Consider the following 14182-nt stretch of genomic DNA (forward strand, 5'->3'; position numbering starts at 1 on the left):
TATTATAGTCAGCTTGAAAGCAGGCTAGCGGAACACAGCTCTACAGGTGGGAAATTCTAGAAAAGTAGCTTTGTTCATGGAATTTGTGTTTAGATTTAGGTACAAATAGAGAGTGGGAGAAACTTGATAGTTGTTGTAGTTAGACGAGTGTTTTTTTTTGGGGGGGGGAAGTTTGGCAAGTGGGGTGCGTAGATTGAAGCTGAGACGAGCACTTGCCGTGAAAATAAGGATAGAAAAAAAGTTAAAAATTTTAGAGAAAGTAAAGGCCTGAGAGTGAATATAATCAAGACAAAAGTGTTGGTTGTAGAGTCGGGAATCATCTGGAAAGAGGAAAATTCTCACGTTCAGTTTGTGGTAAAGGAATTGGGTGTCGGTTTTTTGTGGTAGGCATTAGGTACACAAGAACTGCGGTGGTGTTACTGGGAAGTTGAGAGAGGATAACCAAGTTGTGTACAAGAAGTGTAAGATAATGAAGACGGATGAGAACTCAGATGTGGAGAAAGTATATTTGGATGGCAAGGTTACTGGAGTTGTTCAGAAGTTTTGTTACCTTGTTTTCTTTTTGTTTTAACTAAGGTTCACCCCCAAACAAGGCATATCACCACTTGGATGTAAGGGGCTACTATTTGCCTAAGAAAGATTAAGATGTTGGTTTATGTTACGTTTAAACTTCTGCATATCAGTAAAGTCAGAATAGCAGGAAGGGAATTCCAAAATCTAGCTGTTTGAGGAAAGAAACTATTAGAGTAGAAATCTTTCTGGGACCTCAACAGTGAAGGGGTGAGATTTTGTTGCTAAGTGGGTTTGTTGGGGATATGTACGTTGAAAGGGACATAAGTGCAACGAGTTCATTAAAGCACATTCCACTCTAATATATGTAAAATAGGCACAGAGATGCAACATTGTGGCGATGAGACAGGGGCTGGAGCTTAGTTGACAAAGTAGGACCTATTAGACTGAAAAGTCTTTTTTGGACCCTATCCAAGAGGGAGAGGCTAGTGGTAGATGTGGCAACATGCATTGGCGAATGGTGGCCTTCTAGAGGTACAGGATACTCTCAGGTGTGAGTAGTCTTCTAGCTTGATAAAGGGAACCTACCCTCTTTGCAGAACCTTTGTGATGTCCTCAATGTATTTGTACCAGTTTATATTGCCCGGGAATGTTAAGAGGCATTACATTTGTTCGGCCTATTTGTTTTTATCATGCACGGTTGGATCGGAGAGGATTGAAATGGCATTGTTATGATGACTGAATTTATACATTCATGACCTGAAAGTTTCATCTTGGGCTATGAATGCACAAGTTCAATTATAACAATGCAATTAGCAATACCCTCTGACCCATTTGAAAAGAATAATAAAAAAAATAGAATATTTTTTTACAATTCTACTATGAACCAATATTCTAAACTTAAACTATTTATGTACTTGTTAAGTTAAAGAGACTGGGGGAATGGTATCGAAAGTAAAGTGATGAGATGTCATCAAGATGAAAATTATGATTAGTGATTGTAATGTTTGAAAGCCTCAGAAAGAGGAAAGTTCTCTTGTTTAGTTTATGGAAAGCAAGTCATGTACAGCTAGAGTGTGTGTGGTATTTGTAAGCAATATTTGCTTACATGTATTCGTTTGCTATATATTTTAATCATACAAAATACATGCTAAAATATTCTTCAGTTTTGATGAGGAGAACAATAGCCCAATCAATACAAACAATATCTACTTGTTGAGTAGCATATTCTAACATGTCTTGTGTTATTAAAGTAGGGGAAAAAAAAACTTCAGGGAAATAAACGTTAATGTACTCACATTTAGTATAATAACTAGGACTATGACAACAGCATATTCTTTTCATTATTTTGACTCTCGAGTGTGTATCCGTTGACATCTTATGTTTTATATAATGATGTGGTTCTTGGTTGATTAACTATCTCTGTCAGATATATACTCGAGAGTCAAAACTATGGAAAGCATATTCTGTTGGCATAGCCCTAATAACAGATACTAAAGCTGAGTTTATCAACGTTTTCTTTCCGATGTTCTTTTTCTATCTATTTTAATCATACAAAATACATGCTAATATATTCCTCAGTTTTGAGATTGATTTATTTTCAGAAATTTGCAATTAACACATGAAGTGATCCATCTCTTTAACTATCACTTTCACTCTCTCTCAACAGTCGACGGTAATAAAGAAATGACTTGGAGGAATGGTATGGAAAGTAAAAGTCTGAGAGTGAATGTTACAAAACCAAAGCGATTATCAATGCTTGTACGGTTGGAAATTAGTTTTTTAGGTGATACTTGTAAACCTTGGGTACATGAGAAATGCAGTGGAAGTACAGGTTACGTTGAGAGAGGACAACCAATTTGTGTGCAAGAATTATATGACAATGAAGATGAATAACAACTCAAATATGGAAAGAATATATGTTGATAGCAAGGTTATTTAGGTTGTCCAGAAATTTTGGAGCACAGGATCGAGAAGGTTCTAGTATGATAGCAACAATTAGCAACAGATGGAGCACATTCAGGCAAATATTGCTATTACTAACCAGCAATGTTACCACTGTCGACCAAAAGAAGCGTCAGTCAGGCATGTGTATGTGTGTGCATCAGCACTAACCCTATTAGGGTTTAACCGGCTTCCTCCGAAGGAAGAAGTTTCATGGGAGTATGAAATACACAAGCGGTCCCCAGTCGCATATATATCCCTGTTAGGCGAGATGACGATGTTAGGTTTTTGCAACTCTTGCAGAGAGGTGTCGACATCCTCCGACATACAGCGCCTGGAATTCCCAAATTGGTCACCCATTTTAGTAATGACCGGGCTCAACATTGCTTAACTTCGGTGATCTGATGGGAACCGGTGTGTCAACGTGAGTATGCCGTGTGATGATCCAACAGCAACAATATTTGCCATAAACCACCGTCATAAGAAATCAAATTTAGTTTATCCTAATCATAATTTTAAATCCTCTCATACTATTCTTTATCATCCAACCAATAGTCCCTCCATCCCATTAACCCTTATCCTCGAATTGCTTTTGTCTTGATAAGTAGTGACATTAATAATAATAATAAAAAAAAATAAAAATCACAGTAAGAACTCTTCTTTCTACCACAAGTAAAATAACTTAGGTGGAATCTTTATGAACTGATGTTATTGCCATGGATTTCCCACTTGCGGAAAACATTACTATGCAACTGCTTCCTTGCAGATTACAACATGGTCGTCTTCAAATCCCACACAATAGCTACTTGTGATAAAACGGTCCCATAAGTAATGAAACTGTTTTAATTCCATTCATCATTTTCAATACTCCCATAATATTCTTCATCATTCCACTGACTATCCTTCTCATTTACTCTTATTTTCAAGTGGCTTTTAGCCTTGATAAGTGGTGACACAAAACCGCAATGTGTCTAAATTTTTTCAGATAAGGGTTGATAATTTGCAATGATCGGGACTACTGTTCTCATCTTGTAAACGCATGTCGTAATGGATAAAGTACTAAGTAAAATCAATTCTAAGTGACGTTTTTATGAAGGTTAGATCTTCAGTGCAGACGATACTAAGGATACAATTGCGAATTAAGACTTATACCCAGTCACGGCTGACAGAACGAGAGCATGCTACCCCTACTGATTAAAAAAAGAGTTCTGTTTGAAATTCTGTACAGATCCACCCACCTTCCACCCCAAGTTCGACAAGATACACTTGAAGAATGTCGAAGATTACATCGGTCGAAACGTTGTCAGAACAATACTGAAGATGAGAACAGCAGTCTGAAGAAAACAAATACATAAAACTGCAATGTTCATTTGTTTGAAGAACGAAATTAGGTCAAGATGTCAGTCAGCTTTTTTATTTATTTCTGCTATATTGTACCAGTTGAAAGCAGGAGTAGTCCTTAAAAAAAAAAAAAAAATGTTACGTATACTCCTTGAGAAAAAAACAAGTTATGCTTATGATTACTGTCTCTACGTCACTTCCATGTCAAGAATGTTTTTGCTGCCTTACATATAACTGTCTGTTTAAACATGTATGTATGTATGTCTGCCTAAAACTTTCGACAGAGGCGACGGATTTTCACGAGGTCAGTATCCTTTTTGAAACTTGACCCTTCAGACGACAAATATCGAAAAATTGGCCAAAATCATTAATTCCTTCATTCTCAACTGGGCACTTTTCTACAGGGAGGGGTTGCTTTTGTTGCCGATATTTTCGAAAGTTATTCCCTCTTTTCGATTTACTAGCCTTTATTTAAACCTTCGTCACTTCCGGTTTGCAACAGCAGAGACGTCATGTTTTTTTTTTGTTTGTTTGTTTTTTCATGTTCTTTCATGTTCTTTTCCTCCTTCGCGGTACGGGTTCGAGCCTGCCTACTACCATTTTTTTTTTTTTGTTTAACACACACCTCAAAACACCCGGGCAATCCGGGCACCCAGGCTAGTTATTTAGAAAAGCTCCTTTTAACACGTGGAGAAAAAGGAGGAGGAGGAGGAGGAGGGAAGCTTTCTTTACCTATTGTGTATTTCACCTAACAATCCAATAAACAAGAAGATACCTTAGGAAATCAAAAACAAACTAGTGACCGGAAGTTGAAATAGCAGTCGTAACGAGAACCAAAAAGAAATTCATACAAAACAAGCCATAGTGTCACTGAAATGGGCTACTATGATAGGAACCAAGTTTACAGGGAAAAGATAATCATTTGAGGAGTTATGCAGCAGGATGTTTGTTTATGATACATTAAAGTCTCTGCATGTTGATACGGTCGTGGAAACAGGGAGCAGAAAGGAAATTCCAAACACAAGCCATCCCAGAAAGCTATTAAAGTAAACCTCCAAAACTTCTGTTCCTCTTGAAAGACAAGATTTCTTCAAGCAATATTTGGCTATCTAAAGATCTATTTACAGTACAGGGGTAAAATTTTTCTGCGAGTCAGGTGGGACAGAGATATTTTCATGGAAAAGAGTACAAGGGCAGCAAGTTCAAGGTTTTAAACTATTTTGTTATCCCCCTCCCCCTCCTCGGGCAACGCCTAGTAGCCCTTCTAGTTTAAAAGAAAAATGTTATTTTAACGAGAAAATTTAGATGAAATAATTTTTTGTTTGAGTTGCCCCCAAACAAACTGTGTTTGCCGCCCGTTGCCTATACAATGAGATTTGCGAATCATATAAACTATTGTTTCAAACAATGATTTGTTGTTTGTATAGAAACAGTCCAGTTTCTATGTCATTTGAAAATGTTTTATTTGTTTCCATATGAGTCTGTCTGTGGGTAACTATATAAACGTGCACACCCCTTCTCGAGTACAAAGCTTTTTATAAATAAAAAAATAGAGCACTTTAAAAGTGGCAGTCAATGTTTATATAACGACATTGTAGATATCATTTATGGGCGCCGAGCCCATAACCCAGCAAGTACGATTGCTAACTATTAACTAGATGGTTGTGGGTTCGATTCTTGGCTTGGGATGGCTACTAGTCTAGCCGAATTTTTATGATAAAAAAAATCTAAAATGGATAATTTAAAAAAAAGCCGAAAAGAATACAAATGAATAAGTTTAACGATAACAATCTTATAATAAAAACTGATAACTGAGACTTTGTTCATTTAGACCCTGTCTATTACGCTCTATAATACATTATATATATATATATATATATATATATATATATATATATATGTGTGTGTGTGTGTAAATATATTAAAGAGTAAAGCTCAATAGGTGTAATTATCTAGAGCTATATAAATAGAAAGGGTGAGAGATGTAAAATTATCAATCAAGTTTTCATTGGAGGAAACATAACAAAATCATTTATATGTACGATCGTTTCGGATATCCTTTTATTCATTCGATATTTACAAATAAAACCACTGAGAAATAATTGATGGTATCCAGAAATATATATATATATATGAGAGAGGGAGAGAGAAATGTACACCCCAATCTTCATTAACACATGCATCTAGGAGAAAGATAACTCTGATAATGTAAAACCTGGAGGCCCACTGTATGTTCTGTCTTGTGGCAGCCATTGCACCGACGAGGATTAGCAGTTGTTCCAAAAAACGCGGTTGGTTCTACACAAAGCTTTCACCACAATAAACAAATAATCATGTGTGGATTTCCGAACAACTTAGTTGTTTTAACGGAGCTCACACGACGTGTGTATGTATATATATTATAGAGAAGGATAGAATGTAAATCATTTTCGAATCCTGTTACAAATAAAGAACATGTGTAAATGTATTATAATTGTTTACACCTATTTCAAAACCGTGTTTATGTTAAGTCACAAAATGAAACAAAATTGTTTTTTTCAAACAGCAGATCATCATAAAACAGATTTTTCCTATGCACTCAGAAAAAAAGAAATCAATAACGATGCGAAAAAAGTTTCAATAACAAAAAAAAAAAATGTATAAATTACAAAAATAGATACAGAGTCAGAGTCCTTGGTAAAAAAATTAATCATTAAATTCGACATCACAATGCGTATTACATATACACATATAGCTTAGTGTAAGTTTATAAGTATACATCATCCGTCAAAATAATGAAAAACATTATGCTTCGCTAGCGTTAGCACCAATATATATATATATATATATATTTTTAACATATAATTATCCACTGACACGTGTTTCGTCGTCCACGACTCATCAGAGTGGCTGAATCTATATATATATATATATATATATATATATATAAGTAGTAGTAGCGTTCGTGTGTGTGTGTGTCAGTGTGTCTACAACTCTCCTAAACCCCACACCACTGAATCGATCATGACCAAACCTGGCATAATGATAGTGTGCACTACATTTTTCAAAAGTTAAAGTCAAAGGTTAAGGTCATATTTTATACGGCTAGTCATACTCCCAACACACACACCTAGGGATCGTGCACGTGCGAAGTGCAGGTATCTTTGCTAGTATTCATACAAAAAAACATTTCGATTGATAAGTTAAAAAAAAATAAGTAAGAAAGAAACATAAAATTTGAAAGTTAAAAAAGAAAAAAGAAAAGAGAAAACGCCTCATCTAGGAGATAGATTGAAGGAATTATTTCGATTTAATTACAGATGATGCGAGTGTAAAAATAACTTTCACCATGACTAATGTTTGCGCAAAATTTCAAAACAATCCAAGGCATGGTTATTGAGAAAAGTGCAAACGGACGAACGGGAGTGAAATACTAGATCCAATCTCTTCTTTGTCGGGGGGGGGGGGGAATCAATTACAGATGATGCGAGTGAACGTTATCTCACTTTCGATTCAACTTCTGTTTCTTTTGAAAGACTTACGCAGATTTCTTAAGCAATTTATTTAATTTTTTACTTGCTAACTTTCGTGTGACGTGCACACAGACACTATATATTTCATAATTTTATGCGGGAGTACAAAATTTCATTATTGCAATCATGACAAGAAGACCCGTTTTGATGCTCATGATTAAAAGTGGGAAATGAGAAAAAAAAAAAAAAATTATTTTTCTCCCCATCTTTTTATCATGAACATTAAAACGGGACTTCTTGTCATGATTATATGTGTGTGTGTGAGAGAGAGGGGGGAGGAGAGAAAGAAAGATCCCCTTGTTGATTTTGATGTATACGGTTCACACAACAATTAAGTCATCCGAAATCCACATAGATAAATTGACCTCAGATTTGATATCAGTTTTCCTTCCCCTAAATACAAGTCTTAACGAAGACTAATGGTGCATCCCTCCCAGTGGTTTTTAAACGTGATCCCAGACACAAACATGGAAAGTTCTACCTTCCTACACCACAGAGTTCCCAAATGGGCACCCATCTGGTACTGGCCAGGCCTATCGTTGCTTAACTTCGGTAATCTAACGAGAGCCGGTGTGCCAATGTGATTGTGCCATATATACAAATAAATAACAAAAAGTCTATATTCCAAATTTCAAAATGGTGTTCGTTTTACCGTTTATTTCTTTTTCGCATGTTAAAATGTTCAATTCTTGATGGCACTTGTTTCGTAGCGCAGAACCATTCATAAAATCCAAATGTAAAACTTCAAGAAAGTTTTTAAAAATTTTCATTTGTACAAATGTGGAAATTCTTTTAACGTCCTTGAAGTTTTACATTTGGATTTTACTGTCACTGGATTATTTATCTTCCACCAGACTATCCATTCATGTGTAATCACCGTTTTCTTCCCCATATTCCCTCTGCTTCACTTTTTTTGTTTTCAAGTAAGATCTTTGACTTGTTGTTTCATCAAATACTTCTGCATGCAAAATCCGATCCCGCATTTTGCTAATTCCTACCCTCTAATGAGAAGGAAAGTATTTCTTCGAAACTCCGCGGATTAAGGACTATCCATTTATCTAGTGTTTCCTTTTCAGATTAAATGTTTTTAACTCATTTCAAAGTGTTTTTTTAACATATTTTATTAACTATTTGCTCTCTCTCATATATATATATAGTCTGTTTATTATGCAAACATTATTAGTTACATATGTACATACATGTTTAAGAAGAATCTCAATTCAAAGAGACCACCTCATCAGTCCAATATATACACATATTGCAATTCTGAGGGAAAAACAATTCTGATATTCAGGATTTAAAAAAAAAAAAAAAATAGGCCAGCTCATAGGTTTCGCCCTCACACTTCTAGAGCTGAAATCGAGTGATTAATTTTATTTTTAAAAGAAAAGAGAGATGATTTCAAGAAGGAAATCACACGTTTTAAATAAAGTGTATATATATATATATATATATATATATATGTTATCTAAGAGTATATATTTAAACAAGCAAAAGTTTGATAAAAAAAAGCTCAACACTGTTAAGAGGAGTAATATATTAAAAAGATGAGAGATCAAAGTTTTATATATATAATAAAATTTTATTTTTTATACATATATCAAAACAATACGGAAAAGTTTATATATATATATATATATATACACACACAGAGATATATTTACATGGATTTCATTTTTTTTTCTAATATTTTGCTTAAAAAAATAAAAATGTTTGCATGGCTGAAAAAAAATAAATAAATAAATAACACCAACACAAAATAGCAACAAATTATATATAAAAAATAAAAAATGTATATATATAAGTAAAATAAAATGCAATGTAAATAAATCAGTAAGTTATTTTTTTTATTTTCCATTTCAGAAACATGGGTTTCATTTCGTGTGGTTGATTTACAGCAGTCATCTTACCTCGTTATCGGATTTCACGGAGTTAATACTGACAAAATGGGACTGATGTGTCCAAGTACAAATTAAAAAAAAAATAAATAAATAAAATAAAAAAAACACATGTACACACAAAAAAAAAAATACAGATAAACTTCGAAATATGTTTCTTGGTATATATTATCGACATATTATCAAAAACATTTACCTCCTCATGAGCTTGGACAAAAGGTCAGGTGTGGCACTGAAAAGCCAACGCACTAGAGGAAGTGCATTCTGACCTAAAATTGCATGAGCCATCCCATCAACATTCCTCAGCAGGAGCACCCCAGACCCACCTCCTCCCAAATAGAGACCACAAAGCCCGTGAGGACAAACCTCCCAGAACCACACACACACCATTACATTGCATAATAATAAAATAATATAATACGTACTATCATACTGGGGTCATGATAGCGGTCAGGGGTGATGCTAGGGTCCGCAAAAGCACTCGCTCTTCGGGGTTTTCGCATGTATTTTTTCTTGGGTTTGTACCCAAACGTAGGTAAACTCCCGAAAGAGGTATGGATTTTAAAAGCAGACATGATGTAAAAAAAAAAAATAAAATAAATAAATAAATAAATATATATATATATATATATATATATATATTACAGATGAAAATGGAATATAGATATTATCCGAAACATTTCTGGTTTAGATCAATTGTAAACATCTCCAGACAGCTGCACACCTACACACGGTGTTGCAATGTAATTAAGAAAAGCAGGATTTTCGGCCCAAATTTTTGCTGTTGTTGTCGGATCAATAAAAGTCAAATTATGTCAAGTGTAGTTATCACATGTTCTGAAAGCGGATTAGCCGGGCAGATTAATGCAAAGTGCTGAGGTACAGTTCTACATGACATGTCACAGTGTAAGTATAAAGCAAAGCTAATAAAAGACAAATTGTATTAAGTATTTAATCAATAGAATGATATACACACAAAAAAAATGTATTAATTCCTAACATTCCTTAAACACTTATACAGTCCGACTTATGAAACTGCCTGCTATTTAATCAGTGTCATTTAATTCTAATTAATTCACTTCAAAATTTGCCCGTCATAAAATCATCGTCCATCTTTGCTGGAAATGAATTTGGTTGTTTTTGTTTTATGGCATATCAACCCTTTTCAGATTATTTAATGCCGAATCCAGTTATTTTGAAGATTTTTTTTTTTAATAGAATAGGTTTGTTTTTTCCAAGTCACTTTCTATTTAACCCAGAGTTGGGACCCTAACAGGTATTACCACTGGGAGCAACGACAATTAAAGGGTGACTCCACACTTCCCAAAGCTCGCAAGCTGGGGCTTCACAATCAGATATAGTTTAAGATCATATTCAGGACCTGCTGGAAATGCAAACTAATCTTGCAGTACGGTTAATAGCTGAGAAATTATATATATATATATAAGAACAAAGAATTAATAAAACAGAATTTCGAAAGAAATACTTTCCTTCTCATCAGAGGGTAGGAATTAGCAAAATGCGGAATCGGATTTTGCTTGCAAAGTATTTAATGAAACTACAAGTAAGCCTTACTTGGTAAAAAAATAGTGAAGCAGAAAGAATGGGGAAAAAAGAAAAATGATTTCACATGAATGGATGGCTGGGTGAAAAGCAGAATATCCAATAACGGTAAAATCCAAGACAAGTTTGGTATTCAGAAGTAAAAATCCAAAGGAATTGCATTACTGGAAGATATTTCGATGTCATCCAAAAGGCAGAATTCCGTAAAAAAATTCATAAATGAGTACAAAGAAAAAAGAGGGAGTTCAAAATATTATAAAAAGATAAATTGTGCATAGAATGAAGAAATGGAGAGATTTTAAGACGCCACTTGTCAGTGGCACGAATTTTACACATTTCACAGAATCTGTGATTGCACCAACCATAACTGGCTTAGACACATAATATTTTCAATTTCCAATTCATAAATAATAAAGATTCCCTCGTCACAGTCAGTCCATTCTGATTGCCTGAGCTCTGAAAATTCTCATATTGCAGAATCAAGTTCTTCGCTTTATAAACGAACTGTTACTAAGATTAAAAAACGGCGACACTTAGATATTATTTCACTCAAAGTCAAGTTCATTTAATTCATAGGTCATTTCAGGCATGTAAGATCGAAAAATACAAGAGAAAGAAAATCGTCAATGAATGCATAAGTTTAGTCATCATAACAATGCAATTTGCGACCTTCTCTGATTTATTGGGGCGGAATAAAAACATAGAAGGCATTACATTTGGAAGGCCTCTTCTGTGTGAATATATAAGAATAATTTAAAAAGATAAAGAGTCAAGTTACATAGGAACTTCATTATCAAGTCAATAATGGTTATATATCAGATCTTTATTATTGATTTTTTACCGTCTTATTAACTCATTTGAGTTTTTCTATAGTTTTAAATTGAACAGTTTTTCTTACAATTATAGAAAGATTTTTGCTTGATTGTATTGCTCCTGTATATTGAATTTGACACCCAACTATCTGCTTTGTAAGCAATTCTCTTGGACTTCTACTGCACCTCTTTAAAATCCTAACAGTACGTATGAAAATACATTTTATGCTCAAAGAGTGCTGATACACGATTTCTTTGTGAGAATTTCTTTATTCAAGAACCCTGAATCGGATTACTTCTTTAGAGCCTCTTAAGATCATTTACAACTTTGAAAACTACTTTCTGGATTATTCAGCATGCGATTCTACTGGATATTAACTTATTTTATTTTTAGTTTCCCATTGTTTTACACGTTAACTTTCCCATCTTTTCTTACTCTTCCCCTATCTCTTCCATATTTTTTCCGTACTTTTTTTCTGTCCTATTTTATCTATATTTTCTCACGGATTTTTTTTTTTTGTTTTAATTTGCTTTAATTTTTTGCAATTGTTTAAATTCTCTAAATTTTTTAATATTTTAAAATTTTTTCTAAACTTTTCACTTTTATTCATAAAAAAAAATCAAAAAAGAATTTTTACATATTTAGAAAAAAATTTTTCTTCATTTTTTTTTTTTTTTTTTTTGTTTCTTTCTTGCGTTTGTTTCCATTATACTATTTATATTTTTCCATTTCTAATCTGAATGTTTTCAAAGTCGCTGTTGTCATTGTTAGGAGAAAATAGTTAGCAGAAAGTGCTCCACAAGGCTGTAGTTCTTAAAAAGAAGCTACTGGAGTAGGAAGCTGTATTATAACTATCAAAAAAAGGATATGAAGGCCACTAGGCCTAAGAGTTAGATGAGTAAACACTTACTTTCTTAAGTGGTCTTATGATTTTGACCAGGACTGTATATATATATATTTTAAATCGCAACTTTATAATATATAAAGATCAATAGAACATTAACTCTATATTAATATATATGAAATTTGCAAGAATTAAAATTTATATATGAAATTTGCAAGAATTAAAATTTATTTAAGCATATTTTACGACCGGGCTATGCCGGATATCCCGGCTAGCTTAGACAATACTTTTGCATTTTTTTTAAAAAAGAGCTATAATAATATCGGAGTGTCTGTATTTACGCTGGACATGCCAACTTCAATATACTACATATGAATGAGTCCCCTGTAAAATTTCCACAGGTTCTGCTAGTTAATTATAACAACATTAAACCGTTAATGTTAAATTAAAAATTAACTGCTTAAATGACTCCATTCTTTACCCCAATGAATTTGTCTTTTGTGCATGTTCTTGGTTCATAAAAAAAATTATTTAGTTTGCTGTTAAAATTTTTTTTAATTTTCTGATAAGATTCTATTCTAGGCTAAGGTTATCTTGTGCCAACAAAATTAAATGTCTTTAAGCACATATAAAAAGTTTTGTGCGATTCTTTCTTAAACTTTATTATTTTTTTTACTAGGTGGGTTACCACCTATCAAGATTGTTTTTTTTTTATTTTTTATTTGGTGCGTTGCCACTTATCAAATTTATTTTTATTTGGTGCGTTACCACTTATCAAGGTTTTTTTTTTTTTTTGTTGGTGGGTTATAACTTTTCAAGATTTTTTTATTTGGTGGGTTACCATTTATCAAGGCGAGTATTTGTTGTGAACATTTTAAAGGAAGGATCATCAGTCAAACACCACACTCTCATTAAATACCCACTAGACTATCCTCGAGTGTCTAAGGTTTCTCTGTAAAGGGGGGTATCAGAATAATCTTGCATAAAAATACTTTTCCCTAAAAGTAAACCCTGACTAAATGTTAAAAATAATATAGTATTCACGATCCAAATAAGATCTCAATATGAATAAGGAATGGTGTACCTTCTCAAAGCGATGTTACCTGGAGTAACAGCACGGAATTGGATACTCCACCAGATTAAATGAATTTTTGTTCTGGATCAAGGAAACTACAAGAAAGATATGACACATTTAAATTGTCAATTGTGGAGAATAAAATAAAGTTCTCAACTTTTGTACCAACTCGGTGTTTGAGATGTAAAGGAGAACTTTAATTGAATATTAGAATATCTATGTGTTTCATTTAGAGATTAAGCAACTAGGAAGAATTTTGACTGAAGTAAAAAAAAAAAAAAAAAGTATATATAGTAGAACCCCGGGATATGGTGGCTCTAGGATACGTTTTTTTTTTTTTTTTTTTTTTTTTCAGACTACGATGTGGAATACGATGTTTTTCAGCCCCTGGTTACGGTATTTGCTGCGCCTTACAGTGTTATTTATGATATTACTTGATTATACACATGTATATTATATACTGTATTTTGCTACTATTTTTTTATTCCGTATTCCAGGGATCTACTGTGTGTGTGTGTGTGTGTTTGTGTGTGTGTGTGTGTGTGTGTGTGTGTGTCTATATATATACATATATATATATTTTTTTTTTTTGTCGACCTACAACTAATAACCTCCATTGCAGTGGACTTTCTTTATATACGGTTAGTTGTTTTTTGTTTTAATGTTGAACTCTGAATCAGAT

At 33.4% G+C, this 14182-nt stretch overlaps 1 protein-coding gene and 1 pseudogene across 10 annotated transcripts in view; both read right to left on the reverse strand.

Moving 5' to 3' along the window:
• LOC145247326 (uncharacterized) overlaps positions 1-14182 on the reverse strand; it is a 489868-nt gene that overhangs the window by 136392 nt on the left and 339294 nt on the right. The window lies entirely within an intron of this gene.
• LOC145247742 (5S ribosomal RNA) lies at positions 2777-2895 on the reverse strand (annotated as a pseudogene).

Source organism: Euprymna scolopes, chromosome 25, assembly GCF_053919585.1.
Source record: "Euprymna scolopes isolate OS-2025 chromosome 25, ASM5391958v1, whole genome shotgun sequence".
Lineage (NCBI taxonomy): Eukaryota > Metazoa > Mollusca > Cephalopoda > Sepiida > Sepiolidae > Euprymna > Euprymna scolopes.